The sequence below is a fragment of the Canis aureus genome, chromosome 29, assembly GCF_053574225.1.
Source record: "Canis aureus isolate CA01 chromosome 29, VMU_Caureus_v.1.0, whole genome shotgun sequence".
Lineage (NCBI taxonomy): Eukaryota > Metazoa > Chordata > Mammalia > Carnivora > Canidae > Canis > Canis aureus.
In genome coordinates, this window is record NC_135639.1 from 30,300,681 (window position 1) to 30,325,403 (window position 24,723).

At 47.9% G+C, this 24,723-nt stretch overlaps 1 long non-coding RNA gene across 1 annotated transcript; it reads left to right on the forward strand.

Moving 5' to 3' along the window:
• The first annotated feature begins 9,863 nt into the window (after positions 1-9,863).
• LOC144300820 (uncharacterized) lies at positions 9,864-19,968 on the forward strand. Its single transcript, XR_013367593.1, has 3 exons — positions 9,864-9,945; positions 16,661-16,736; positions 19,430-19,968. It is a non-coding gene; the product is annotated as an uncharacterized LOC144300820 (long non-coding RNA).
• Positions 19,969-24,723: the final 4,755 nt, after the last annotated feature.

Here is a 24,723-nt window from a genome sequence, read left to right on the forward strand (position 1 = left end):
TCAGATAGATTCTCGCTGTGGCAGACTTGAGCAGTATTCATACTCCTCTGTTGTCACGGGTGCTCTGGTGGAGGGGGACATTAGATACTCACCACAGCCTATGAGCCAATTTATCAGCAGGGAGATTTTATACTCAGAGCATCCAACTGGGACAGGTCAGAAAGGGTGCCTCAAGATCTGCAAGACAAGGGAGTTCAAATTCATGGCCAGAAAAAAAGCTATGAGTCTGGGAACTATGAGTTCAGGATCTATCTGAAGGGAAAAATCTGGGTTTAGTGGTAAAGCTGAGCTCTGAGATCCAGAACCACATGGAATAAGGCAATAACACAAACAAAAAGCTACAGAAGCATCCTTAAAGAAAGATCTGCTTTGCCAGTGTGTTTCTTCATACCACCTGCAGCAGGTAGGTCTAGCCCCGCAGGAGGAGGAAAGCCTTTAGCTGGCTAAGGACGGGAGGCAGGAGTGTGACTGAAACCGGGGCTCTCACAGTGAGTCATGCCTCAAGAGTGATCATCACAATGGCATTCATTCAAGAGCTTCCCACGTGCCACACACCATGCTAAATGTCTTTTCAAATCCTCACAAACCCCCATGATTTTAGACCCTATTATCATCACCACTTAACAGATGAGAAACTGAGGCCAAAAAAGGTTAAGTCAGTTTCCCAAAGTCTCACCGCTAGTGAGTGGCAAAGGCAGGTTTCCAAGCCCAGGCTCTGAATCACTTCTGTAATCTCAAGTCTACTCACCCTTCCCGTCCTCCGAGAGCTCTTCCCACACTGGGTGGGGTGGCGGCTGCCACCTGGTCCCGCCTCCCCTCCACCAGCAGTGCCTGTGAAAGTGTGGTTGGTGCCCAGTTGTTGATCACTGCCCTATGGTGATCTGGTGACACCTGATGTGTGCCTGTCTCCCCAGCAGCACTGTAAGCTCCTTAGGGACCATGACAACAAGGAATGATGTCAGCCACAAGTGACAGAAGACCCAACTAAAGCTCCTGTAATAAAGACACTCACTATCTCATACCACAAGAAGCTAGGAGGCAGAGATCTTCCAGATTATGTTAATTTCGTGGCTCAACAAAATCAAGGCTTCGGTTCACTTCCCTGGCATTCCTTTGGCTTTGCTGGGCATGGTCATCAGAGGGCTGCAGCAGTGACAGAACCAGGAGCACACAAGAACATCCAAAGACGGGGAGGAGCCATCTTTGTCTTTGTATCCCTTGTCTTGTGAGCCAAACGCTCTCCTGAGATACTGTAATGTATAATAAGAAATATATATTTGGTCTTTGTCCTTGTCCCCGGTGCAGAGCTCCAAAGCCTTTGAAATTTCCTAAAGGAGGAGAGCCATGAAGGTGAGAGGAACATCTTTTGTTATTCATAACGAGGCCCTTTCAACTGCACCTGACTTTACATTAATGAGGTGATCTCTGGAAAGCTCCTAGAAAACCGACCACAGGGAAGGGGGTTGGGGCACTAGTTGTCAGGGAGCAGCTCTGTGACTAGAGGATATGGATTTCAGCCCCACCTCTCAACCTCCTGGGGTGCGGGGCAGCTGAAGAGTAGGCTCAATCACCAATGGCCAGTGATTTAGTCGTGTGCTGTGTGATGAAGCCTCCATTAAAATAAAATTAAAAAAAAAAAAAAAAAAAAAAAAGCCCTAACTGAAAAGGTTCAGAGAGCTTCCAGGCTCACCAACATTAGAGGTGCTGGGAGGGCGGCATTCCCAGAGAGGGCCCCTTCCCCCATACCTGGTCTGAGGCATCTCTTCATCTGCCTGTTTGTGAGTCCTATCTGTTTTTGATAAACTGGTAACCCAGTAAACAAACTTTCCCTGAGTTCTGTGACCCATTCTAGCAAATTAACTGAACCCAAGGAGGGAATGTGGGAACCTCCACTTTATAGCTGTAGTTGGGAAGTATGGTAACAACCTACACTTGTGATTGGTGACCAAAGTAGGTGGGAGGCAGTCTCATAGCAATGAGCCCTCAACCTGTGGCATCTGATGCTAACTCCACATAGACAATGTCAGAACTGAATTGAATCGTAGGACATCCAGCGGGTGTCCCACCCTGATGACCAGGAGTTTACGTCCTCCTTCACACAACTCTAATAATGTCTCACTGGCCAGCACTGTATCACACGTCCAGACCTCAGACAGCCACAAGCAAGAGGGCTGGGGTTATTGGATCAACTGAGATGCAACCCTTGAGTGCACATCCCAATACTGGGGGTCCCCACACACACCTCGAGAGTGTCTGATTTCTCTGTCTGGAATGCCTCTCCTCATCTCAGTTTTCAAACCTCCCTGGGTGATGCTAATGTGCAATCTGGGGTCAGAGTCACTGGTGTGAGCTAATGAACACTGAAAGAGGTAATGAAGTGCATGGCTGCGCCACACTTGAACAAAATCTGAGTCAGTCTGAGTGGACAGCCAGAAGATCCAATACGGGCCCTCTACTCCCCCGCACACGACAGGTACTCAACATAAACTCTGGCATTACTAAACAGGACCAGACGCTCCAAGGCTGGTTTGAAAACATCTCTCCCCACTGAACGGCACTTTGGGTTATCTCAAAGCATTTCTTGTTTGCTAATATATTCACTTTGATATAATATGGGTAGATCTGTCTGCAAATATATGTGTCCATGTACACATATATATCTCATATTATGTGGGAGCAGTGTCAAGTTCTAAAACTATTATCAATAATTTTATTAACCAATATTCCCTTTGTCCATTTACCATGTGCCTGTCAGCCTGTGTCGAGCAGCAGAGGTACTGACATAGGCATGATTATCACATGGGAAGGCAGTATTTGGTATCATGATGAAGAATGCACACTCCAAGGCCATTTCAAAATTCTGCCATGTGATGTAGTGTGATTTAGGTAGTTCCTTAACTTTTCTAAGCCTCAGTTTCTCCATCTGTAAAATGGGGATCATAATAAAGCACTGGCTTTGTTGCTGACCTTGGGCTCAAATCCTAGCTCTGGCACGAACTAGTCATGTAAACTTGGGAAGATCTCTTTACCTCTTTGGGCCTATATTTCCCCATCTGTAAAATGTGGTAATAATAATGGCAACTTTATCAGGATGTTAGAAGGAGTAAATGAAGATACACAGAAATTTCAGAGCACAGAGTCATCATTCAAAAGAGCACCCAAGAGAGCAAAGAAAGTGTCTAGAGATCATACTAGATAAAGACTGGTCAAGAAATTCAAGGATCAGGGCGCCTGAGTGGCTCAGCGGGTTAAGCATCTGCCTTCAGCTCAGGTCATGATTCCAGGGTCTTGGGATCAAGCCCTGTATTAGGCTCCCTGCTCAGCGTGGAATCTACTTCTCCCTCCCTTTGTCGCTCCCCCTGCTTGTGCTCTGTCTCTCTCTGTCAAACAAATAAATAAATAAATAAATAAATAAATAAATAAATAAATAAATAAAATCTTATAAAAAAAAGAAGAAGAAAAGAAAAGAAATTCAAGGATCTTGCTATGACAGTGGCTTTCAGATGTCTAAAGGGCTGCCACCTGGAAGAAGCATTAGGCTTGCCTGGTGTGAGTTTAGAGGGCAGAACCAGACCACAGGGGGAAAATCATAGGGAAGGAGATGTAGCTCTAAGCAAGAAAGACTCACCCTCTCCACCAGGAACAATAGCCTCGTCGTGGTGATTCTGGAGACCTAGACACCATCAGGCAGAGGCCAGACCTAAGATCCCACTATCTCTAGGTGGTAACTCATGAAATTGAATTAAGGAAAGCTAGCCCTCACTCATCAAAATGCTAAGGAGCTTCTCTCTTATACAGTATTCCTCAAACTTTTACATGCATAAGTACCACTTGGGGGGGCATGTCCAAAAAGCTGACTCTAGTTTCTATTCCTAGAGATTCAAATTCAGCAAATCTGAGGTGAGGATCTTATTTTCAACAGGATGATGCAGGTTCACATCACCCAAGCACCAAACTTGAAGACACCAAGCCTAAACTCCCACCTGACACTGTTTCAGAGCCCCAAGATTTGGGGCTGAGCCCATAGTTAGAAACACTGTACACAGAGAACCACTTTGAGCTGAGAAAGACAGCCCAGGGAATCACCCCCACCCTTGAAGGTGCCCAGAGAGAGAACAAAGCAGGTGCTAATGAATTCTGGTCCTAAATCAGGAGATGCAGCACGCAGGCACCTAGGAAAAAGTTATTCAATGTGATTGCTGGGAAGGTCAGGAATGACACAGCACATCGGGATGCTTACAACAGGCACTCACACAACCAGCCCTGGGGCAAAGAGTTGGGGAAGACATGGAAAGGAAGAGTAACAGGACACAACTATAGGGGACACCCCTCACCTTAGAATCTTTGGAAATGACACCACTAGAGTTGCTCACTGCTGGGGTCCCTGAAAATGTGGCTACCAAGCAGTCAAAGGTCCACAGACTCAGGTCCCAGCCCAACCTAATGGGTGTCTTTTTCCTTGAGCAGTCTCTCCTGGAGCTGAATTATTTGTAAAAAACAAAAACAAAAACAAAAAACCTGGGAATTCCGTGGGCAAACTGTATTCCTAAAGCATCCCAGGTTCCAGCCAAGCAGCTCTTGCAGTCTGACCTCACTCAGCTATTGCTCATTCTCACAGGCACACCACTCCCCGACCCTGTGTGCCTTGAGAAATCCCACCCTGCTTCAAGACATGAACAAATGTCTCTTCTCAGTGGAAGCCTTTCCCAGCACCTTGGACACACATACGCAAATCCCAGCAGCATTCCAGAGCAGAACTTAATACACTCCCATGCCATCTCACAAGGACGGGGATCTTTGCCTGTTTGGTCCACTGGTGTATCCCAAGCTCCTAGGATAGTGCCTGGCACATAGAAGATGCTGTGTAAGCATTTGTTGAATGAATTAATAAACTTTCAAGACAGAACCTGCCAGCCACTTCAAGCAGGTGAACCAGCAAATTACCTTGGGATCAAAGTTCTCAGGTTGGCGAATAGACTCCTGGGAACCCCTCTCAGTTATGCAGAGGGAAGGCAAAAAGCCATTCATCCCCCAGGACCGTTTATGGCCCAATAAGGACCACTGCTCTCAATCTCCCGTGGCACTCAGAGATGATTACTGAGCAGCAGAGGGTAAATTCACAAGGGGTCCCAAAAGTCCATTGAAGGAAGTCCTGCCCAAGCCCTGCACCCTCAAAGAGGGATATGATGAGAAGTTCTCCAGTGAAGGGGACTGATGCTGGCTGAGATCTGCTTGCCAGAAAGTCACAGCACCTGCTCCAGAGGGAGGAGCATGTACACACCCACAGTCTAGCCCTAATCTTGGGCCCCGAAGTCTCAAGGAAGGGGAAGAGCTTGGGACCAAAGCTGAATCCCTCTTAGGACCCAGCCCCTTGGGCGCTGAGTGAGCATGAACTAACTGAAGAACGAGAATTTCAGAAGCCCAAGGACAGGTCTCCTGCAGGAGACCCAGGCCACCGCATCCCTGCAGCAACAGGTGAGGACATACAGGACCATCCAGGACTGGAGCCAACGCTGAAACCCTGAGAGCTGGGGCCCATAAGCGGACAGCTCACTCCCTCCATACACCTTCCCAATCAGCACTTCACCCCACAAAGGAGCCCACTGGACTAAGCACCGTGGATTCTGGGATACTTCAGAAGTGGAGAGGAGGCCTTGCTGCAGAGATACCAGCCAATGGATTTTTTTTACATGATTTAATTGGAAAAATAAGAGCCGTGATTTTGTTTTGGCAAGCTGGTAATTTAGCGCCCATTCAAACCATTGTTTTTTAATTATTTACGCAACATGTATTTAGCAAGGATGAGGAGAAACTGATTTTCTCTTATAAAACTTGAATACCTTTCTTTAGGTTTAAAATAATGGATTTATTGCACGCATTTATTATAGGCAATTTTCTAAACCAGACAGCTTCCTGGGATGCAGAGACACCATTTAAAATTTAGATGCTAAAATAAATCACTTGTTCCTGGTAAACAGCACTGCACAGGCATTAATCAGTTTCCTGGGCTCAACCAGCGGGTGCTGGTAACCGCAGTGACCTGCAGAGGGCGCTCGGCGGGGGCGGGGGGGGGCGCGGGGGGCTGGTGCTTGGCTGGCTGCCGCACAGGCTCAGCCAGGAGGAGAAATAAACAGTACAGAAGTAGGTCGGCAGTGGTGAGGAGGGGTTTTGTCTTGTTCTCATGTACTCTCTTGCACTACTTCAGGCCGAGCCAAACCAATTAATTTAGGCCAGGGGTCGGCAAACTTCCTGTAAAGGGCCAGATAGTAAATATTTTAGGATTGGAAAGCCAAGAGGCAAAATTGAACAGTTCCAGCTAAAGGGCTACATGGTCTTTTTTTCACATTTACATTTAGAGCTGTGAAAACCATTCTTAGCTCTTGGGCTGTAGGAGACCAGGTGGTGGGCTGGATTTGGGCTGTGGGCCATCAAGTGCCAACTCCTGATCTAAATCAGGCAGTTATCAAAGGAATATGGAAACCTGGCTGCCCAGGCCCCAGGTGTCTGACTTATTAAAGCATTGTTTTGTTGCATTTATTAGGGCAATGTCATTGTCGATACTGCTTCCAACAATACTGAATAAAATCATGATACTGCCCAATGTTTACACAGCACATTAGAGCTTCTTCCCCACCTTGATAAATGCCACCATCATCACCAAACCAAACACTGGCCAGATTTCCTTACTTCTATTCACACCCTTCCTTTCTACTCCCAGCAACTTCTGACGGTCCTCCTCCAAAACATACCTCAAAACTGACCCCTGGACTCAAACAGACACTTGCATGCCAAGCTCACAGCTCCACCCCTCACTGTGGCCAAAAGGTGGAAACAACCCAAATGTCCAACAATGGGTGAATGAGTGAACACGGCAGAATGAAAACAATGGAATATTATTCAGCCTTAAAGAGGAATGAAGTTCTAATCCATACTGAACCCCGAGGATATTATGCTAAGCAAAAAAAGCAATTACAAAATGATAAATATTGTATGAGTTCACTTCTATGAGATGCCTAGAATAGTCACACTCATAGGGCAGCAAGTGGAATAGAGGCTGCCAGGGACAGGGGTGGGAAGGAGGAATGAGGAGTTATTATTTAAAGGGGACAGATGGTTAAAAAAAAAAGTTGGGACAATACAAAAGTTCCAGAAATGGATGGTGGTAATGGTTGTACAACATTGTGAAAATCCTTAATGCTTGGATTGTACACTTAAAAATGGTAAAATAGTAAATTTTATGTTATATACACCTTATCATAATCCTAAAAATTAAAAATAAAAAAACTTTTTTAAACCAACTCACCAGCGCCATCTCCCCTGCCACCACACTACTGCAGGTAACTATGAGTTCTGGCCTCTTAACTAGTCTCCTGCTGTCCCCTGGTGTCCTACACTTCATTCCCACAGAGCCACAGAAATTGGGTAGCCACTTTCTTACTTAAAACTCTCCAGTGGTGTCTACCCTTGCTCCTCAAAGTGTGGGCAGCAGACCTGCCACCTCAGCATCTCTGGAGAGCTTGAGACACAGAATCTCAGGGCCCAGCCCAGAATATCTGCTGCCTCTGGAGGACTGAGAAACTCTGGTACAGCAGAGAAGCTCTGGTGCAGCCATGGCTGGCTGACCCACACCCAGCTGCCTGCCCTAGCTCTCCTTCCTGCCTCCACTCCTGGACTAGAAAAACTCATTCCTCTGAACTCCCTTTTCTGGCCTCCTTTGCAGCCAAGAGTGTTCTGCTTAATGAGAAGTAAACAGAATCTGCTTTATATACGTGGATGTGATGCCTAGAGCTGCTGCAGCCACTGACCACCAGCAGGGACAGGCCCAACCGTGGCAGGATGTCAGCCCAAACATCATCAAACCTTGAACTTGCTGCAGGCTTCTTTCCAAGTAAGAAAAATAAAAATAAACTTCTATTTGTTTAAGCTATTAGTGTTCGACTTCTCTGCAATACATGTATTTCTAACCAATACAACTGGGTCCCCAATGCCCTGAGAATAAAGTCCAAACTCCCTGCCGATGGACACAAGACTCCTGCAGCCTGGCCCCTGCTTGACTCTGTCTCCTTCGCCTACTGCTTGTCCCTCTCCTTACCAGGATCCACCACCAGCCAGCACTTCCTCGCTGTCTGTCCCTCACCCATACCTCTGCATGACTGACTCATTATGTCAGCAAGTTCCCACTCCAAGTGTCACCTGCTCAATGGCCCCTCTCTACCAATGCATCTGAAGTAGAGCGAGGCCCATCACCTGTCTTGTCATACGTAGAGAACTGAGCATGACAAGGAATCACCATGCTTGCTCATTCATGGAGTTGGTTATTATGTGTCTCTCTACCCAACCTCACACTAGAGTTTAGGTCCCACGGAGGGGGACCAACACACAACTTGCTTGTTCCATTCACTGTTGTATCTCTGGTCCCTGGAAGAGTGGTCAGCACAAAATCAAGGCTCAGTAAATCATTGTTGATTGAATAGTGGATGGATTTATAAATACTTGCCATATCTCGTATTCAGTTCACCCTAACCACTACCCTGTGATGTCATCAGGATGAAAGTATTTAACACCTTTCCCCCAATGACCACAGGGAAATCCAGAGAAGTAAAGTGGATCACAGCTACTAAATGGCATGTAGGTCCATGCATGGACACCCTGGGATCCAGTCCCAGACTCCACTCTTCATCTGCCTCATGACCTTGAACAAGTCACTTTGCCCTCACTGTGTGGTTTCCTCTTTGAAAACAGGACTGACATATCCTTCCTTGTGAGATGAAAGGAGATAGTTCATATAGAACACCTGGCTCAAAGCCTGGCATGTAGTGAGCACCGAAAACGAATAGTTATTCTCATTGTTAATTCATCTTCATTAATCATTGACATCTATAATGAGGAGGCCATAATTACTATATTAGCTTAAATGTTATTCTCAATGATAATGAATGCCACAGCCAGGACCGGTGCTGGGGTCTGCCACCGGCCCCCGCTGCCCCCTAACCACGGTCCCCACTCTCCCTCTCCACACCCCAGCAGTGGGTGAGCCGAGGGCAAAGTGCTGTGGCGTGGGGAGGGAGGGGCAGGTCAGAGGTACCCCGAACAGTGGTTCTGTTGGCTTCACTGTGTGTCTTCGGGCCTGGCCCTGCCTGCCCGGCCAAGGAGACTCACTCTGATCACACTGTGTGCAACCTTCCTCAGCAACAAGCAAGTCAGACCCCGAGCTGCTTGCTAACTCAGAGGAGCCTTTCATGGGCACCTCAAAACCTCCCTGCCTATGGCCTCAGTGGCTCCAAGAATGTTTCACTTCAGACTCAGTCAACTCCTCCTCGGGCTCCCAGGACACGTTTCAAGATGCAGCTGAAGGCAACACTGCCCGCAAGCCCTCACTGGCCTCTCTGTCTACACAGGGGCAGGTGGCAGGGAGGTGATTCTCTGAGCTCCAGACCTGTGATGGGCACAGCTAAAGGCAGCTGGGGACTCAGGTGCCCATTCAGAGTAGAACCCAGCTTGGCTCTGCTTACTATTTGGCCTCCGCTGGTCCACTCCCCACTCTCTCTGAGGGGAGCTTCTCTTCATCATAGGGTGGCAGGGAGCACAAGCTCTGGCCACCTGTGGGACCTGGGGCAAGTTGCTCAAACTCTGGAAGGCACAGAGTGTGTGTGTCAGAATCTCCTGTCTGGGAACAAAGGGGGGGGGCCTCCACCCAAAAATGCAAGGCCTACCACTTACTGAGTGCCAACCATATGCCAGGCACTACTCTCCATGCTCTACCCTGGGCAACACTGTGAAATATGTACCATTATTACCCAATTGTGCAGATGAGGGAACAAACAAGACAAAAAGGTCTTGTTCAATGCCACACAATTAAATTAGAGTGGGACCAGATTTGAACCTGAGCAGCATGATGCTTGAGCCTCACACTTCCTCCCTCTGGCTCCATCAGAACTCACTGGGGTGAGCACACCATGATCTAGCTAACTCCCTCCCCCTGGCAGCGACCAGAGGCAGAAAGGGCAGGGCCCAGGCTCTTTGATCAGCCTGCCAGACATAGCATCAGCTGCCCCAAAGGTCAGATGGGCCCCACTTATGAGGTCCCGCCAATGGACATGGAAGCTGCTAATGAGGGCATCGTGACAGGCAGAGGCCAGTGTGCCAGCTTCTCAGGAGATGGCTCTCACGTCAGGGGCACAATGAAGGGTCTTGGGGATGAGCAGTGGGCCCCTGCTGGGACCAGGTGTTCTGGGTTCCTGCCTCCCCTCCCTCTCATTCCTTGGAAAGTTCTGTCCTGACTCCTTCTTTCTTCTGTCTTTTCTCCTTCTCTGACCACCTGGAGGCCAATGACCTAGAGTCTAGCCGCATAAAGATTCCCTTTTTCCTCCAAAGCTGGAGAGGACTGAAGAAGCAGACATTTGCATTCCCATCCTCTCCTCTCTGCCTGATTGACAAATGAAGTTACTGAGACCCAAGCATCATAGAATCACAGGCTCTCACAGAATGCCACTCTTAGAAGGACTTGAGAATCTTCCTGTCCAGGCTTCCCAACAGGGAGTAGTACTGTCCCCTAGGAGTAGTTAGAAAGTGTGAGGTTCTTTGGGTGGTCACAATACCTAGGGATACTTTTGGTGTGGTCCAAGGATATTAAATGCCCTGCATTGCATTAGAACAGTTCTGCACAGTGAAGAAATGCACCACCCAAAATGCCAGCAGTGCCCCCTGCCCACCAGTTTCTATAGCAGTTTCTATAGAAAAGGAAACTGAAACTCAATGAGGAAGAGTGATTCAGTCAAGGTCACCGTGGCAGAAGCTGCCAGTCGCCTACCAGTTTCCCTTTCCTCATCTTCCTTAGAAAAAGAATCCTACGAATAGCCAAGTGCCACCCAGCTCAGAGACTCCATCTCCCCATTTCCCCAGGAGCTCCATGTGAGCTGTAGGCAAAGTGAGGCCCATGAGGTTTAGCAGGTGTACTGGCCAGGACTGCCAAGGAGTCTCCTTGAATGAAGGTGTGCCCTTTTCCTGACTTCCTTCTCCTCCTGCCCAAACCTCAGATGGAGCCTGAGCAGCATCTCAGGCCATGAGGCAACACATGAAGGACAGAGGAGCAGCAAGATGGAAGGCATCCGAGGCCCCAAAAAGTGTGGGGTCAGTACCCAGCTCCAGGCTACCTACCTTTAGATGTCAGTGACATGAGACAGAAATAAACTCTTTTTAAAGCTACTATTATGGGGATCCCTGGGTGGCGCAGCGGTTTGGCGCCTGCCTTTGGCCCAGGGCACGATCCTGGAGACCCGGGATCGAATCCTACGTTGGGCTCCCGGTGCATGGAGCCTGCTTCTCCCTCTGCCTATGTCTATGCCTCTCTCTCTCTTTCTCATTGTGTGCCTATCATAAATAAAAAATAAAAGTAAATAAATAAATAAAGCTACTATTATTTGGGAGATTTTCCTAAATTTATATAATCTTGTAATTCATTCAGATTAATATTCTTCAAACATGGTTTGAGCATCTAAATGCATCGAGCAGCATGTTGGGAATTTTTAGTCATTACCTTGGTAGATAATCTTAGGAAATCTGATTCTTAATCACTTGATCCCTACAAACTATTAAGAAACCAAAGGCCTGGGGCATCTGGGTGGCTCAGTGGTTGATCATCTGCCTTTGGCTCAGGTCGTGATCCTGGGGCCTGGGGATCCAGTCTTGCATTGGTCTCCCTGCAGGGAGCCTGCTTCTCCCTCTGCCTATGTCTCTGCCTCTCTCTGTGTGTCTCTCATGATTAAATAAATAAAATCTTTAAAAAGGGGTGGGGGGGACCAAAGACCTAAAAAAAGGAAATAACTTCCTTATCCACAGCAAGGAATAAGCAAAGCCAGGACTGAAACCAAATCTCCAGAATCCTTGACTCTCACTACTTCTGCTGGTAGCAAAAGAGAAAAATGTGGGCCAAGAGAGTAACTATATTAAGGATGGCACTGCTCATCCTGCATGACTAATGCAGATGTGTCCTTAGCCAATATGGGCTCTTTGTGATGAAAATAAGCCCCGGCAGGTAGCAAAGTCTCCTTTAGTGAATAAGGTTAGGGTTGCTGTTTCTCAAGTAGTTACAGTCATAGGCACTCATTCTTCGTGTGAACTCCTGGTCACAGTGGACAAAGTAATTCAGGCCAGTTCTCCACTGAGGACAATGAATGGAAGGTGGGCCAAAAACTTGGACAAACACCTTCCTAAAAACAGCAAAGACAACAAAGTGCTGAGGGATTGCCAGGCTAAGATCTGGGAGAAGACAAGAATTCAGAGCTATCCGCCTAAGCCTACAAAGTTGCTTTTGTCCAGAGGACATCTGCCCACCCAAAAGAAATAGGTCCCGGAGCAGGAAGTGGGCTTTGAGTAACCTCATTGCTGGAAGGAAAGAAGTGAAAACAAGAGCTTGCCCTAGGTAGTAACTCTGAAAACCCATGCCCCACACAGAATTGGAACTACACGCCCTAGGTGAAGTGGAGAATCGGTAGGGAATGAATTTGGCATAAACCAGCCCTCACACAGACTTGCACCCTGATTTCTTACTTGGCAGTATCAAGCCTTGAGGTTGAATTGTAATGGTCCCAGAATGGTAACACCCCCCCAAGCTCTTGGCTGAAGCAAATAAAAGTACTTTCTGGATTTTGAATCCAAGACTTCAAAATATTATTCCAACCTACATGAGAAGAACCAAAGAAACAGCAGTCCATAGAAACATACCCAAAAGGACATGAAGTATTGGTATTATCAGACTCAAACAAACAAACAAAAAAACAACTATGCTTACTGTGTTCAAAGAAAGAAAAACAAACTGAAAAATCTGGCAGGGACGAAAAACTAAAGTGACATAGCATATTTGGAAAAGAACCAAATAGAAATTCTAGCTCTGAAAAAAAAATTAAATTGATATCCCAAGGGATGGGGTGGACAGCAGATTAGACACAGCTAAAAAGAGAAATGGTGAATTGGAAGTTAAGTGGAAAGAAAGAAAGAAATGCAGCCCACAGAGATTAAAGATGGAAAACACAATAGTGAGAGTAGGAGACCTAGAATATAGAGCAAGAAGGGGTATCATACTTTTAATAGAAATCCCAGAAGGAGAGAACAAAAAGCATGTGACCAGGCGTTGAATCTATTCTATGGGAGTCTATTATGGTAATGAAGTGTTATGGTAATGAAGTGTTTTTGCCCTCACAGAAGTAGAACACTGGTCACAAGCTGGGGGGTGGGGGGTGGGGGTGGAGGTGGGGTGGGAAGGCTAAAGTTATCCTCTGTCAAAGCTTTCTGCTAATTTTCAACCAGCCAAATCCTAAGCAGAGGGAGTTCCCGCTGACATCAGTCTGAAGCCTGAGATGGCAGAGTTTTGCAAGACACAGGAAGGGGCCTGGAATTGGGGCTCTGCTCTCTTGAGAGGTGAAGAAGAGTACCTATAGAAAACAGGGTGAGGACAGAAGAGGGGGGTGAGGGTGTCGAGAGACACCAGGGGGAGGAGCCTAAGGAAGTCTGGGAAAAAAGAGTGAGGACCTGAGAGGGGTCCCCAGGAATACCTCTGAAGGGTCAAACTGCACTTGACATCTCTCCCCCAAGCATCTGGTTTCCAATGGCCCAGTTATATGGATCCTCAGGTGGGGTTCTATCACCTGGGGCAGGCCTCTCAAGCCAAATTTAAAACAGTTCCAGGCTACCTCTCCCTCATGCACAGCCCTCAGCCATCCACAGGGAATATGCACACTTCCTTTGCCTTGCCACCCACAGAAGTAGAATTGGCTCCCAAAGCAGAGCTTTGTTTCCTCACTCTTCACTCTGCCTTCTCAAGCTGAAAGTCACAGTTTCACCTTTGGACTCCCTAGATTTAAGTCAGACGTGGCTTCCTGGGCCCCTACCCCCATCCCTACACCAGGAGACAGATATCACCTCCCTCAGTAGTCTCCATGAAGCTCACCATACCAGGTCTGAGGTAGAGGGAAATGCCCCCTTTGGGGTTGGGACCCCAACTGCCCAAGGGGTTGGGACTCATAACACAGCTTTCTACAAAGAAATTCTCTCAAAAGTCCCCCAAATCTCCAGTTCCTCATGCTCTTTTGCCCTCAGTATGGGTGGGCCCTCTCCCTGGTTCTCAACCACAGTGTGCCCTATAAGTTCTTCTGATGAGCAGTCTTTGTCTTCATGCCCCAGCCAAAACTGCAACAGGAAGAGTCCTGATTTCATGTCTCATTATGTGTGTCACTACAAATACATAGAAAATTCTGGAAGGATACACAATATAATGCTAACAACAGTAATAACCAGAATTTGGGGGTGTGGGCGAGTTTTGTTTTCTTTATTTATTTTCTAAAGATTTTATTTATTCATTCATGAGAGACATAGAGAGAGGCAGAGACACAGGCAGAGGGAGAAGCAGGCTCCATGCAGGGAGCCTGATGTGAGACTGGATCCCAGGACCCCAAGGATCATGACTTGAGCCAAAGGCAGACACTCAACCACTGAGCCACCCAAGTGCCCTAAGTTTTGTCTATTTCACTTTTATGCACATTTCAGATTTTCTAAGACACACTGTTTACAGACCAAAAAAAAAAAAAAAAATCTAATAAACGAGTGGGGAGGGAGGAGGAGAAAGAGAAAGACAATGTGGTTCCTGAAGCAAACATTGTTGGGTGTTCCCCATTTCTTCCTCATCAAATAACCCTTCAAAAATTGTTTTCCTGTGTCAGGCAGCCTGAGCTTCAGAGGTGGCTGGACGATTCTGCTCCAAACTGACGCTTGTCAGTCACTTGCCATAATTCCTTTCCCCCTCCAGTGACGGACCGTCTTACTTAGAAGAGAACATGTGACACAATAGAATAAATTGTGAAAGATCCGTGCAATGAGCTATTATTTAACGGGATAGTGAAGTAAGCTATCAAGCCACAGAAAGACATGGAAAAAAGTTTAAATATGTATTGCTAAGTGAAAGAAGCCAATCTGATTCCAATTCTATGACATTCTGGAAAAGCAAAACTATGGAGGGGATAAAAAGATCAGTGGTTGCCAGGGGTTATGGAGGAAGGAGTTGAATAGTTGTGAGTGGTTGGCACACAGAGGATTTTAGGGCAGTGAAACTATTCTGCAAGATACTCCCAACAGCAGATACATGTCATTAAATATCTGTCCAAACCCACAGAACCACAACACCAAGAGTGAACCTGCACATGAACTACTATGGACTGAGGGACAATGATGTGTGGACACAGGTTCCTCAACTGTTACAGATGGCCACTGTGGGGGTGGGGCGGGGTGTCCATGGTAAGGGAGACTGTGGGGTATGGGGTGGGGTACAGGGGACATCTGAGAACTCTCTGTACTTTCCTCTCACTTTTTGCTGTGAACCTAAAAAGGCTTAAAAAACATAGTCTATTAAAAATAAAAAGTTTTGAAAAGACACGAGAAAAGAAATAGTTCCTTTCCTGCTGTTACTGGGGCCTTGTGAAGTGCAATGCAGCACCCAGTGATTCGCCATGGAAAGGTGGAGAGTACGTGGCTCACGGGCAACACAGCACAAGTGGTCCCCCCCAACCCCAGCACAGGTTAACAGGGGTGCAATGGCAGCGAGTTTTAAGACCTTCGTGAAACAAATCAAAGGTCAGTCTCCACTTTATTATCACCCAACAACACTTTTTAAGCTATATTAGTGATAATGATAACCCTTCCCTAAAAAAAAAACTTCTTGTCTGGTCTAAGTTCTAAAACAAGTGCCACTAGTGCCACTGTCAGAGTTGGGCTTCAATACATGTGAACTTTGCACATCTTCCATACTTAGCCTTTCATAAGCACGTATTCCACCTGACGGCTAACCCAGAAAGCTCCCGGTCATTTGGGCAGCCTTTGATAACAGGCAGACTTAGCTACACATGCAGTATTTTTTTTTTAATTAGTAGACTTCATTTTTTAGAGCGGTTTTAGCTTTACAGAAAAACTGAGTGCATATGGTCTCCCATATTATTACAGTCATGCATTAATGTGGTGCACTTGTAGAATTGATGAACCAATATTGATACACCATTATTAACTAAAATCCATAGTTTACATTAGGGTTCACTCTTTGCCATGTAAGTTCTATGCATTTTAACAAATGTACAATGTATTCACCATTCCAGTATCTATATATATATATAGTTTCACTGCCCTAAAAATCCCCTATGCTCCACCTACTCATCCCTCTCTGAACCCCTGGTAATTACTGATCTTTACTATCTCCCTAGTTTGACCTTTTCCAGAATGTCAGAGTTGCAATCACGTAGCATGCCAGACTGGCTTATTTCCCTTAACAATATGCACTTAAGGATACTCCATGTTTTTCATGGCTTGATAGATCATTTCATCTTCTTTTTCTTGATGTTCTGGAACATCCATACATGTTCCATTGTCTGAATATACCATAGTTTGTCCATTCACCTGCTGAAGGACACGCTGCTTGCTTCCCACCAGTGTGTTTCTAGGATGAGTCCCTAAACGGTCAGAATCATTCAGATGCAGTTTGTGTCTCCAAACCCTATGATAGTAGACATTCCTGCCTTTTAACAGTAAATCCAAAATAAAGAATGACAGCCAACTGAGCATGAAAACAAAACAATACAAAATAGAACTTGAGTTTCTTCAATTCTGTTTTTCTTTTCTCTAGGACCACTTGGAGGTTATGTTTAAAATCCAAAAGTGCAAAGCAGAATGAAAACTGACAAATAGAATGCTTTTGTTTGGTAAGCACAGCATTTGTTTATATGTGAAATATCTTATTGAATTTGAACAGTATCTTTAAAATTGAAATTTCTTCTGTTTCTTATTTCAAAACTGTACAACAAATTAAGAAAATAATTATTACTGGGGCACCTGGGTGACTCAGTCAGTTAAGTGTCCAACTCTTGGTTTCAACTCAGGTCATGACCTCAGAGTCATGAGATTGAGCCCTGTGTTGAGCTCCACACTCAGCACAGTCTGCTTGAGATTCTCTCCCTCTCCTCCCTCTCCCCTGCCTCTCCCCCCCATTCATGCTTATACTCTCACTCTCTCTAAAATAAATAAATAAATAAATAAATAAATAAATAAATAAAACCTTTTTGAAAAAAGAATTATTATATTATTACATGATTATTAGTCAAAATAATTTCATTATGTTCATAATTCTAAGATGGCCTCTAAGATTCCTGCCACCTGGTATACATGGCATGAATAATCTCCTCACCTTGAGTATGGATGGTACCAGTGAATATAATGGACTATTACAATCATTTGACTTTGAGTTAATCAAAAGGGAGATTACCCTGGTGGGCCTGGCCTAATTAGGTGAGTTCTCTAAAGGAAGACGACAAGTCCTTTTAAAGAAAGGTCTTTCCTGCTATCCTTGAAGATGCAGCCTCCCTGAATTCCATAGCTACAAGGAAACTAATTCTGCCAAAAGTTACAGATGCTTGAAAGAGGAGCCCCAGCCTCAGATGACCCCACTCCCACCCCATGCCTTGACTGCAACTTCATGAGACCCTGAGCATGAGCAGATGACCCAGCTAACCCTGCTGGGCTCCCCTGACCAACAGAAACTCAGATGATAAATATGTGTTGTTTTAAGCTGCTAAGCCTACAGAAATTTGTTACAGCAGCATGTGCCAAAACAGAGAAAGTTATGTGTCTTAGCTGGGATCACACCGTTAGTAAGTGGCCAAACCAGGCTGGAGGCCAGGCCTGTCTGATTCTGCCCTGATGGGTTTGTCCCATGGATGCTCCTGCAGGTGGCAGGTGCACTACACGCCCTCCCTGCCGGCTTGTCAGGTTGTGATGGTGACTTGCAGTGGTTTCTGGTGATGACAGAGCCTGCAGCTCAGAAGGGCACTGTGGAGGAGGCAGGGCCCCTCACAGATGCATAGACTGCTCCACCTCCATCCCATCTGTTCACTGGGAGGGCAAGTGGAGATGCAGGCCCCCAGTCATGGCCTGTCTCAGTCGCCTGATTATTCCCTCCACAGCACATCTGCCATGACCCCACTTGGACATCTTGCCTTGGCCTGGCCTTCCACATGGGAAAGTCAGCCCTGTGACAGTCCTCATCTGACATGGGCTCCCAGGGCCTGCCAGGGTTCTGGGCACACAGTAGGCACTCCATGACATTTGGTGAATGGATCACAGTGTGAAAAAATGAAAACCTCTCTTCCTCCTCCGATCCCAAGGGCCACAGGGGCTGAGATACATTGTCTGATGCCCAGGAAACTCCATCCTTTCTCCTCCTTTCCCATGGCCCCATCTCCTGGACTCTAGGGCTCCAGGGACTGCTCTGTTGCGGGGCATATGGGGGAGTGAAGCCCCACCCTTGCCAGCTCTGCTCCAAATCACCCCCACTCCACCCCACTGAGGAGCTTCCAGGACAGCCGCAGCCCCCCACCGCCCCAGCGGCCTGGAGCCTCCCAGGTCCCCAGACATGGCACCTGCTCCCTCTGCTGGCAGAACTGGGCAAGTGCATGGAGATCCCTCAAGGAGATGCTGGAAAGGCCGGGACACAGAAGGAACCCCTAAGCCTAGAAAGATCCAGGGTGGGAAGGGGTTGGAAGAAGGCCAACCAGGCCAGGCCTGTGAGGAGCTCCTGCCCTGAGGCTTGCGAGCCTGGAGCACACCCTTACCTCAGCCCCACCCGCGGGGCTGGCAAAACAGCAACATGCCTCAGATGCTCTTGGGGAAGCATGGCTGGATAGGGAACTCAGACCAGGAAGGGGAACACGGCTTCCACCAGGAGAGTACGTGACTCACGGGAGACGCTGCCCTCTTGCAGCCCAGCCCTGAGAGCTACCTGGTTTTATCCCACCATCATAAGGGCTCCTTCCACACACATGCCTACTACACACACCCCTCATCTATGCCTGAAGCAGTCATGCTGGGTGGATGCTATTACTTCTACCACAGAGATGAGGAAACTGATGCACAAAGGAAGTGGCAGAGTCAGAATTTGAACCCAGGCCAGGGTGGCTCTACAAGTCCTCGTTCTTCACATGACCTTTCCATGTATGTGCACCTCATATACTCTTTCTAGTCCTAATCCAAGAAGGCCTCACTACCCTAGATGGTCACATGTGGCTTCCAAGACAAGGCTGGCTGGGGTGCGGCTGAAGCTGAGGGCGGTGCCTGGGGTGGGGAGTGGCCGGGCTCCAGGACCACACAGCACTACGAGCACCCCCCCCGCCCCCCGCTGGGTCACCTTGGGCAAATCACTTAACCTCTCTGAACCACTATATTCTCATCTGCAAAAGAAGCATCATTCCTGACTTAGAAAGTGGTTGTGGGGATTAGAGATCACGCGCGTCAAGCTCGCAGCTCAGCAGCACAGAGCACCTGGGCACAGAACAGCTTTATTATTCGTGGTTACTGTGGGGTTACTGCAGTGTCTGATATTCCTCCCTGTCCTTGAACGCAGGCCAGCCTGAGCGACTTGTTGCTGATGAGTGGAATACAGCAGAAGTGACAGTGTGCACTTCAGCCAGCAGGCAGCAAACGGTACGTCCCCTCCATGCCTACTTCTAGATCAGTTGCTGCAGGGAAGCCGGCTGCCATATTGTGGGGACACTGGGGCTGTCCGTATGGCCTCTGGCCAGCAGCCACATGCATGAACTTGGAAGCAGTCCTCCAGCCCCCGCCAACATCTTGATTGTAACCTCATCGGAGATCCCGAGTCAGAACTACCCACCTAAGCCACTCCTGAGTTCCTAACCCACAGAGGCGGTGGAGATCATAAATGCTTGCCATCCTAAGTTTGTTGTTTATTAGCTATAAAAATATAAGCAGGGCAGCCCAGGTGGCTCAGTGGCTTAGCACCGCCTTCAGTTCAGGGCCTGATTCTGGAGACCTGAGATCGAGTCCCACATCAGGCTCCCTGCATGGAGCCTGCTTCTCCCTCTGCCTGTGTCTCTGCCTCTCTCTCTCTCTCTCTCTCTCTCTCTCTCTGTGTGTGTGTGTGTGTGTCTCTCATGAATAAATAAAATCTTTAAAAATATATATATAAGCAATACATTTTAGCATCAGCATCCTAGGACAGCAATTGCTTTGGAGTCAAGCTGCCCCAGACTCCTCCATAGCTGCGGTCACAGGGACTCTGCACTGAAGAGGTTCCTGGCCATGAAAAAAAGGATAACTAATATTTACTGAGCACTTGCCATCTGCCAGGCATGGAGCCAAGCACTTTCCACTTATCCTCCTAACAAAACCCCAAGAGGGAAATACTATCGCCCTCATTGTGCAGATGGGGAAACTGAGGTGCGAAAGGTTGAATAACCCACTCAAGATCACACAGGGCAGGATTTGACTCAAACTCCAAGTGCTTAACCAGTATATTGCGTGGCCCCCTGAAGGGCACAGTGGCTCAAAGGCCCATTCCCCGCTCGTGTCCCACTCAGCCCCCACCACTGCCACCACACCCTCCCTCCTGTGAGTGTGACTAACACAGGCCCTGGGACAGATCCCACCCAGCCTGCGACCCTTAGCCAAGGCAGTGCTTCGGTCCTCTCCCTCCTATTGGGGTGAGCCCACCCTTCACTCCATGCTTGGTCACAGAGTATGTTCATGATCAAAGGGCCCTTCTGCCCCCCAAGTCATGTAGTCCAGTGCCCCTTCCCATTCATCCATAGAAAGAGGCCCAGAGAAGTGCAGTGGGTTATCTAAGGACACAGAAGCAGCCAAGGAAGAAACGAGCTGGAACCCAGGTCTCCCACCTTCTCTCCTGCACACAGGGGCTGCCTTTCTCAGCATCACCTGCCCCAGTGCCCACTATGGGCTCCATCCACCCACCCAGATACCCAAAGTTGGGACCAGAGGCCAAACTTCCCAGCATCCTCCACTGCCCCAGCCCCTGAGGAAGCCAGGAGGAGGGGGCTTATCTCCACCTGTGAGTTGATGTTGTCTCACCCCACCCCCACCCTCCCTGCCAGGCTGCCTTGATTAATGGGCTGGTGCTATCTTATCTCCCAGCTGCAGCGGTTAGGGATTAATGGGTAGTGGCAGGGCCCCAGGAGGACACATTCTGCCCCCTAGATCAACCTGAGAGGTCCGCAGGAGGGCGGGGAGCAGGAGGAGAGGGCACCAAGGGGTCTGTTCTCTAGCTGCCATCTTGCTCTCCTACTTGAACTGAATCATTGCAAAATATGTAAAATACTCAAGGCTGTGCCTAACACATAATAGGAGCTCAATAAATGGTAACCACTATTACCTTCTGCTAATGTCAGCTGTGGGAGTCTTTGGGCCTATGCCTGCCCTGGGGTGGAGCTGCCCCACTTTGCTAGCCAAAGTCTCTACCACTGGACAGCCCATGAGCTAGCCAGGAAGTCACTTCCCATTCCAGCCTCAGGTGCCCTATCTATAAATGGGCCTGGATTTGGGGTTTGGAAACAGGATTGTAGGTCTGACATTACTTTATTAAGTAACCTGAGAGTGGGTTTAGGGATTTGTTTATTTGGCTATCAAATTTTAGAAAATGCCTTCACACTCAGCCTCAATTTCTTTGTGAAAGTGGTCTTATAATCTCTGGTGTCCACACAGCATTTTTGCAATGAAACTTCTGGAAAGCTGTTGGGACTGCTCCATGTCTTACTGGAGTGTGGGCTTTGGGCTCCCAGACAGGGTGAGACACCATATTCTGACCAAGAGGTTCAAGTTGATGCATGTCGCTGCTCACAGAACCAATCCCCAAATCTAGGCTCTTCTGTGGGAGAGAAAGGCCACCTGAGTCACAGACCCTCCCTGGCTATGGCCGGGGAGGAAGGACCAGATGTTCTGCTGTGCCCAGGTGACTCCATTGCTTGGGTATGATTGTTAGTAGCACACCCTTTCACTCCCCAAGTATCCCCCTTGGACAATCAGTTATGTGGCCCCTAGGCTGAAAAAACATGGTTCTATTCTCCCTGAGGGGTGAAGAGCTCCATCTAACCTTGAGCCAATGGCCAGCACATCTGAAGTCAGGCAGTTAACTCCATCAGGGCCATGCAAGGGCCTAGCCCCAGAACCCCATGGCTCAGAGGACTCCCACCAACCTCTTCCCTAGCTTTCTGAAGAAGCACATGTTGCGGGACGCCTGGGTGGCTCAGCAGTTAGGCATCTGCCTTTGGCTCAGATCATGATCCCAGAGTCCTGGGATCCAGTCCCACATCAGGTTCCCCATAGGGAGCCTGCTTCTCCTCCCTCTGCCTATATCTCTGCCTCTCTCTCTTGTGAATAAATAAATAAAATCTTTTTTTAAAACTCCCCCCCCCCCAAAAAAAAAAAAACCCCATGTCGCAGGATGCCTGGGCAGCTCAGTGGTTGAGCATCTGCCTTTGGCTCAGGTGGTGATCCCAGAGTCCTGGGATCAAGTCTCACATCAGGTTCCCTGCAGGGAGCCTGCTTCTTCCTCTGCCTGTGTCTCTACCTCCCTCTGTGTCTCTCAAGAATAAATAAATAAAATCTTTAAATAATAATAAGAAGAAGCACATGTCTCTATGTAGAGGGGTGGAGGGATATGAAGATGAGTGAAGGCTGGAAGGGAGGGATAAGGGAGGGTAGGGTGGGCTTTCAGATGAGTAGATATCATAAGGGAGAAACAGATGAATGGAAGTGGAGGAAAGAAAAATAGCTGGATAGAAGGGGAGAGTGGACAAATGGAAGAAAGGAAGGATGGAAGGGTGCTCTAAGAGAAGGATAGAGAGATGATGGATGGATAGATGAACAGAGGGATGGACAGACGGATGGATGGATGGATGAGGGGTGGGATGAAGAGAGATGGATGTCAGAGTCTCACCGGCCCCATCCCCCATTGCTTTGACAGGGTACAGAAAACAAGGAGCCCAGCAGAGGACTTTATTTCCAGAAGGACATACAGATTTACTCTCTGAGGCCCCAGGAAGCCAGTCTCCCTCTCCCCCTCCAAAGACATTCCTAGGACCACTCCTTCCCCCTGATTCTCTGCCTCTTCCCACTGTCCCTTCCTAAAGGGCAAAGGGCAGCACAGCCAAGGAAAACTCTCTGCTATCAGTCCCATTTATCCCAGCACTGTTTACTCTGGGTCTGCAATTAACAGAGTCTCTCTCCCAGATCAATTAATAGTGGGGGGCCCAAAGAGGACACTGAGAGCCCCGACAGGCCAGGTTACTCTCAGATGAACAATGGGAATTACTCCTGAGTCCTGTTCCGAGATGTCCCATCATCCACCCCTTCCCAACTCTCAAAGAGGCAGTTCTTAGCTCAGAAAGGCTGACAGGGGACAGTGCTAGAAAGCCCTGTCTCAAGCTGTGTGGGTGCAGATCTGCCTTCATCAGGGCAGCACCCAAGATCAGGGTAAAAAGACTGGACAGCCTTGTGGTGAAGATCTGGGGCTAGAAAGGGACCAGACCTGGATTCACAGACCCATCTCTTCCCACTTAGTAGCTGTGTGACCTTGGGCGAGTGACTTAATCACTCTGAGCCTCTGTCTTCCCCTCTGTGAAACAGGGATGATGGAAAGACAGAGCTACATCAAGGTCAAAGGTGCTGCAAGGATAGAACGAGTTCACGGAGCATGCTGGCTATTGGCCACAGCTTTGAGCTCCTCTGAGGAACCTGGGGCACTCGTCCCCACCTTTTCATCCTCCTAGCTCCTACTCTCCCATGGGGTCCCCTCAGGTACCAGCAGACACCTGGAGATTCTGTCTCCTTACTTGCCCAGAAGGACTCGAGAGGTTCCTGGTTGCCCAGTACAGTAGCCCACTAGCCCCATGAGGCTATTGAAAATAACTAAAATTAGGGGATCCCTGGGTGGCTCAGCAGTTTGGCGACTGCCTTCGGTCCAGGGCGTGATCCTGGAGACCTGGGATCGAGTCCCGCATCGGGCTCCCTGCATGGAGCCTGCTTTTCCCTCTGCCTACATCTCTGCCCCTCTCTCTCTCTCTCTGTATCTCTCATGATAAATAAAATCTTTTTTTTTTAAGATTTTATTTATTTATTCATGACAGACACAGGGAGAGAGAGAGAGAGAGGCAGACACATAGGCAGAAGGAGAAGCAGGCTCCATGCAGGGAGCCCGATGCGGGACTTGGGACTTGGGACTCGATCCCGGGTCTCCAGGATCACACCCCAGGCTGAAGATGGTGTTAAACCGCTGGGCCACCAGGGTTGCCCTATAAATAAAATCTTAAAAAAAAAACTAAAATTAATTATCTATCCACTAGGAAGGACTGCAGCATTGACACATGCTACAACATGGATGTACCTCGAAAACATTCTGTTAATGAGAGAAGCCAGGTGCAAAATGTCACATACTATATGATTGCATTTATAGGCAATGTCCAGGATAGGCAAATCCCTAGAGGCAGAGTGGTTTCCGGGGGCTTCAGGCAGGGGGAACCGGGAGAGACCACTCCACGTGTACAGCATCTCCTCTGGAGTGACGAGAATTTCATCTCATTAAAAATGTTCAATTAACTTAAAAATTCGGTTCCTCGGTACCACGGGCCACATCTCAAGTGTCCAGTAGCAACATGCAGCCAGCCAGTGGTTACAGACTAGAGTGCACAGATATAACACATTTCCATCAATACAGGTTTTTATTTTTTTATTTTTTTTTAAATTTTATTTATTTATTCATGATAGACAACAGAGAGAGAGGCAGAGACACAGGCAGAGGGAGAAGCAGGGTCCATGCACCGGGAGCCCGACGTGGGACTCGATCCCGGGTCTCCAGGATCGCGCCCTGGGTCGAAGGCAGATGCT